General features: G+C 38.1%; 1 pseudogene; it reads right to left on the reverse strand.

The window, feature by feature from the left end:
• Window positions 1–1,007: 1,007 nt before the first annotated feature.
• Window positions 1,008–1,123, reverse strand: LOC112474209 (annotated as a pseudogene).
• Between the last annotated feature and the right edge of the window lie 5,847 nt (window positions 1,124–6,970).

Raw genomic sequence — 6,970 nt, forward strand, 5'->3', positions numbered from 1 at the left:
AAATAAAAGCAAAGTAGACTGAAAGTCTCTAATGCCCACCACTGGGTCTCTCGGAAAGAAAAGAGGTTGGAGAGAAAACCGTACTTCCCACAGCACTGAATGCAGGGCCTATCTTCCCCCGGCGGTGGCCCCTATCGTTTACCCTAATATTCAACAGCCTTATTTTCACATGATATTCAATTCACAAGCTCATCAGGTGCCTGTCATATATCATTTCATTAAATAGATTAGTGTGTTATTTATGGCAGTCCCCAGCAATTTATATCATATCTTTATACTGTTTATCTCCTACTGGTTTATCTTTTACGGTTCCTTTAGTCCATTGTGAATAGCCTAGGCCCGTGTACCTACTTGGCTGATCAGAAGTTGAGTGTATCCAATTCAACGGTCATATTACAAATGAGAGAAATTAGTAGAAGCAGTAGAATTCAGAGTTTCTTTCATTCAAGTGCCCCCTGGGTTCTTTTTTCCTCTTTATGACTATGATTTTGGCTGATTATAAAACATAAAAGAAAAAAAGTTTAAGTAGGTCAAAGGTGTATGTAAAGTACAAAGTGAAAGTCACTCCCCAATAACACCCTTGCCCATAGACCTATACATATATAAATACGTTCTTTATGTATATAAATATAATTATAAAGATATCCATCTAAGTGGAATAATATTAAACATATAGTTCTATAATTCACTTTTCACTTAGCAATATATTCTAGATATCTTTCCATATCAATAAATATAGACTTACATCCTCCTTTTGAACAGCTACTGAGTATTTATTCCATTTGGGGGTATATCATAATTCATCTAAATAATTTCCTAATAGGGAGCATGTATCTTGTTCTCATTTTTCACACTTATTAATGAAGCTGAGATGAACGAGCTTAAAAATATATCTTTAAATACCTTTCTGATTTTCTTCTGAGAATAAATTTTTAGAAAAGGGATCACTTCATCAAAAGTCATGACCATTTTATTTATTTTATTTTATTTTTTCTTATTATTATTTATGCCTACAGCACCTGGTCTTCCGAGGTGATCTCCCATCCAAGTACTAACAAGGCCCGACCCTGCTTAGCTTCCGAGATCAGACTTCAGGCTTGTTCAGGGTGGCATGGCCGTAGACCATGGACTGTGGCTCCACTAGGGCATGAACCCAGGACCATCTGCATGTATAGCAGATGTGCTAACCACTACACTATGGAACCATGTCCAAGTCACGACCATTTTAAATTTTGAAATATATTTACAATATATTTCGCAGAAAAGTTGACCCAACATATCCGTATTCTCACAAACACTACATATGATCAGTATTTTTTATCTTTGCCAATCTGATAATAATCAAACATAATATCGTTATTCTTTCAGGTGCATTTCTTTGTTAGTGAAACAATATTTTCAGATGACTACTTCATTAATATTGTAATAAAATCTCATTTTTTAAGATTAAAATTCTTCACATTGTATTTTACAGATTGAAACCATCCCCTTGCTTTTATTGGCTACTATCCATTTATCACAACTTTAAAGAATCATTCCCATTTTATAGATGAAGAAGCTGAATCCAAAAAACGTTAAGTATATGGCTAAAAGAGAGTAAAGAGTTGACAAGCCTCCTAATGTTAACACTGCTTCTGGGGGTGGGGAGGGTGGAATGGATGGGAGGTATTCTGTGCTCTAGACAGGAAGCAGAAAGCAGAAATATTAAATGATGCATATTTATCCCCATTCTAATCCAAGCCATATAGGGTCCAATTGTATATACACCAAAAAACAACCTGACAAAGCATCTGAGTTTGCATTCTAGAACTCCAAAATCTAGACCTCTGGTTTTGTCTGCTGCAAAAATGCCACCTAAAATGCCAACAGTAACTGTGTTCTACGTTCAGTTCTTCTTTAGTGTATGGTTTAAAAATTTGAACAGATTACATTCAGTGCTGAGAAAAAAAAAGCAGCTCTTTCACCCCGATGAAAAATTAGCCATATCTAAGGGCAATCCACTTCTGACCTGAGGCTCTAACCCTGCATGGAATTAACTGGATGGAGTCTTTCCATTTTTAATAATTTATCATAAGGCCAAGGAAGAGGAGCTACCTAAGAAAGAAAATGTAGAAGAGAGTGTACATCAGAGAGAAAAAGCGGAAGAAGCAGAAAAGTGGGTGTGCGGACTCATGCACACATGTTAAAATTCTACTTCCCTGTGACATTTGCCTTTCTAATTACATTTTGGCACTCCAAGTAATTAAGCAACATCTGCTGAACACACTAAGGTGTTTCCTTCCCCCATCCCAGCCCCCACCTCCACATCCACTGGCTTTGTTTTTTACCCTCTTTATTTGGAGGCTTGCTGAGGCCTCTCAGTCACCACCTGTGTAGAAAAACCAGCCTTCCCTCAAGATCAGCCGCTCCGCAACAGTGCACAGGTGGGTCCTGAAGCAATCTGGGCATTCTTGTTTTTCACTTAGGCAGAAAGAAAACAAAGAGGCAGAAGATTAAGTTATACCCAGGTACTAACAGATGAGAGAGAGAACATAGGAGAAGCCACGTAAGCTAGAACCGTATTTAGATAAATGGTACTGGAGGCTTCCTAGTGATGTAACTGCGATCAAAATAAACTTAAAAATAAACTGCAGAGACACAGAAATCTGACTTTTATGTGACAGCACCAATTAATTTTAGTTGTTATGGAAATGGTAACTCTATAGTAAATATCATTATATTATTGGAGGGGAAGAATAGAATTGACATGTATTGAGTACACTTACTGCGTGCCATGTAGTATTTATGCCAAGACGTTCGTGTTTTTCATGGAAGGCTGAACTTTGTCTCTAGGACAGAAAGTACATGAATCTATAAAAATAAGCTTCTGATTTCTTCTACTGTCCTCATCAGTTTGTTGCCTCAGATCCGCTATCCTTCAATGTGAAAGCATGTCTCTAATTCTGGCTCTGGCTCATACACGCACACACATTGTGATAATAAATATGAAAATGCTGCATTCTTAGGAAGGCACTACACAAAGGATCACCGAGGCCTGTCAATATAATGTGTAAATCGAAGGATATAGTAACTCCAGTATTATGTTGCATTGAAGGAAGGCAAATTAAAATCCCTAAAGAAGAAATAATTTTTTCAGTAGAGGACAGCAAGCTTCTTTCTTCCTTTTCCTCCCTCCCTCTCTCTACCTCTCCCCCTCTCTTTCTGGGGCTGACTCCCATGCTGCAATAACATTTCCACAACCTTGGGCAACTGAAACAACAGTTTCTAGCTACAGAGAATTATTCATTCTGTGTTAAGTTTTCTCAGGCGTTGGCATGCCGGGACATCAGAAAATCACAGAGAAAAGGCCAGAACAATTAATTTTTTTTACGTCTACAAGAAGAAAAAATATTTTAAGTAAACGACATCAGCCAATATGAATAATTAATAACAATGTTTTAGAGAGGCTTCACATTCAAGGGAAACTCATACTTGGTTTTGTTTCTGGGTTTTTATACCTGAATATGAAGGTGCTAATACCAAAACTGCAAGAGACCTGATCTGGTAGAAATTTACTCTTGCTACCTGAATGTTTGCTGGCTGCTTCATACAGATTAGACAGCATAGGCAGCCCTAGCTCAAGAGGTAGAAAACTGAGAAGCATAAACACACAGGTCTCCAGGACCCTGCTGTCCAGGATGCTGCTGTCAAACTAATGACAATTGAACTAAACATGGTCTTTCTAAGACCTTAGAGCTGCTGCTGAATTATGACAGGCCATAGAACTGAACAGAAGGTCAGGGTGTGGGGAGTACATAGCATTGTGGTTTGGAGCACTGGCTCTCAGATCACTTGGGTTAAAATTCCAGTTCAGCTACTTACAAACATTGTGTGACCTTAGACGTTATTTAACCTCCCTAAGTTATCATCTCTTCTGTAAAATGAGCACAGGAATAGGACCTTCCTTGTGACTTTGCTGCTATAGTCGAATGGGATGATGCCGTGATGCTGTTAACTGCACAGAGCCAGTCAGTACTTGATAGACAATAGCAGTGGGCATTGCTAGCCAGTGTCATCCTCTGGGAGAGGACACAAGACTTGACCAAGGTCTCCCAGCCAGGACTATGACTCAGTTAAGTCCACTTCCCCCATTGCCACCTACAAGCTCTGCCATCACTAGCCCAACTGATTTGGAGAAACAAGTCGGTTTCCATGCAGTGCAGCCGCACCCAGCTCTATTTGCCCCACCTTTACTTCACCCCAGCCCAGCCCTGCCTTGCCCTGCCCTCCAAACCAACCTGGATAAGTCTCTGTGGGAGGCTCTAGATGAACCAGGCCTGAACACCAGTCTAACTGGATAGTGAGGCCAAGTTCTAAAACCAAAACCTTGACCCACGAGCCCAGGTTGAAAACTGCTGCCATTGCCAGCAAAAGGCAGGGGCTTTCGAACTAGGAGAAAAAAGCAGAAACAAGTTAAGTGTTTCTTACAAACCAACCAACTCTTACAAAGCAGCTATGTCTTTGTTTTGTCAAGGTTCTGTCAATAAGAGCAAGCCCAACAAACAAAATTTTAAAAAAAAAAATTCCACATAAGGGTGGAACAGAGTAAAGGCAAGGCAAGGTGCCCAGGCCACCAGTTCTAGAGACTCCGAGACACAGAGGCAGTGACTGAGAAAATGCAAAAGAGCAAAGGAAGTCTGAGTGGGCGCACTTCTGGGCAGAAAATGTCATGGATTTGAGAATGTCATGTTTGCACCCATCAGGCTCACACAGAATTCTGTTTTCAAAGCTGGGCCCCTACAAGAGAAGAGACAAATACTAGGATGTGTCCAAGAGATGGCCAACAGGCTAGAGGTGAGTCTCAACAGTGAGCGAAGAGAAACAGAGAAAAGATTTTAAGGTGTTTGTCCTGGAAAAGAGACATCTTTAATGTGATATGTCAGCTTTCTCTGAATTGATGTTTTCCCACCTAAACCAACTTCGTCTCTGTGGCTCCCAAGGGCAGAGCTAGGCTTGATGTGCGGAACTTACAGGCAGGCAAATTTCAGCACAATAGGAGAAAGGTATCTCCAGCTGACATCCAAAGTTGTGGTGGGAGAGTTGAGTTATTCTGGCAGTTGTCAAGAGATGGTGGAAATCATATAGGCAAGATTCCCGCATTGGGAAAGTGGGGGACGGGGGTTGGGTGAAAGAGATAACCTCTGTTACTTGAGGTTCTTTTCCATTCTGGTACAGCAAAATGGGGAGAGTCGGTGAGCACACCCAGAGTTACTTTTCTTCAGAATTAATACCAATTTATGTTTCCTCCCCTCCTCCCACATCTTAATTTTTTCCTAAATAAGTAAATGGGACATAATTGTTTTCTAACCCTCAGATTCAATAATATTTAGAGGATGATTACTGCTGAAAGCACTGGATTACCTCTCTTTCTTATTCTAATATATTGGAAATGGGGAAAATTAGAATAAAGAAATTTGTTAGGGTCAAGATTGAAAGATTCAATTATACACATTTTTAATTTCCTGTTTAAGAAACAAAACTAAAAGGCAAATGGAAAATGATAATGTTTAAAACATATGGGACAAAAAAATAGTGTCTTAATATGTAAAGAATATAAATCAATATGGATGATTTAACATACACACATCAATTAATGGGATATACCACATAAGCAAAATAATGGATAAAAATCATATGACCATTATAAATAGATGCAGAAAAAGCATTTGACAAGATACAGCATATATTTATGATTAAAACACTTAATAAAATGGGTATAGAAGGAAAGTACCTCAACATAATAAAGCCATGTACTGACAAACCCTCAGCTAACATTATATTGGATGGTAAAAACCTAAAAACTTTCCCTCTAAGATCAGGAACAAGACAAGGCTGTCCACTTTCACCACTATTATTCAATGTAGTGTTGGAAGTCCTAGCTAGAGCAATCAGGCAAGAGAAAGAAAAGGCATCCAAATAGGGAATGAAGAAGTCAAACTGCCACTTTTTGCAGATGAAAACCCTAAAGACTCCACTAAAAAGCTATGAGAAACAATAAACAAATACATTTAAGTTTCAGGATACAAAATCAATGTACAAAAATCCATAGTGTTCCTATACTCTAACAATGAATTTTCAAAAAAAATAAATTAATAAAACAATTCCCTTTGCAAATGCAACATAAAGAATAAAATACCTAAAAATAAATCTAACAAAGCATGTGAAGGACCTGTACACTGATAACCATATGACATTATTTTTTAAAAAAACTGAAAAGACACAAAGAAATGAAAAAATATTCCATGTTCATGGATTGGGAGAATCAATCTAGTTAAAAAGACCTTGTTACACAAAGCATTCATTATACAGATTTAATGGAATCCCCATCAAAATCCCAATGGTATTTTTTAAAGAAATAGAACAAAAAATCATCAGATTTGTATGGAAGCACAAAAGACCCTGAAAACCCAAAGCAATCATAAGAAAAAAGAACAAGGCCAGAGGTATCACTCTGCCTGACTTCAAATTATACCACAAATGGACAATACTCAAAACAGCATAATATTGGCAGAAAAACAGACATACGGACCAATGGAATAGAATTGAGAGTCCAGAAATAAACCCTGGGTAAATACTTTTCAACAAAGGAGCCAAAAACATACAATGGAGAAAGGAAAGGCCCTTTAATAAATGGTGCTGGGAAAACTGGAAAGCCACTTGCAAAAGAATGAAACTAGACTGCTACCTGTCACCATACACCAAAATTAACTCAAAATGGATCAAAGACCTAAATATAAGACCTGAAACAATAAATTGCATAGAAGAAAACATAAGAACTAAAGACATGAACCTTGGACTTAAAGAGGATTTTATGAACTTGACTTTAAAGGCAAGGGAAGTAAAAGCAAAAATAAATGAATAAGACTATATTAAACTAAAAAGCTTCTGCACAGCAAAATAAACCATCAACAAGACAAAGAGGCCACCATCT

The sequence above is a fragment of the Pteropus alecto genome, unplaced genomic scaffold, assembly GCF_000325575.1.
Source record: "Pteropus alecto unplaced genomic scaffold, ASM32557v1 scaffold88, whole genome shotgun sequence".
In the NCBI taxonomy this organism is placed as follows: domain Eukaryota; kingdom Metazoa; phylum Chordata; class Mammalia; order Chiroptera; family Pteropodidae; genus Pteropus; species Pteropus alecto.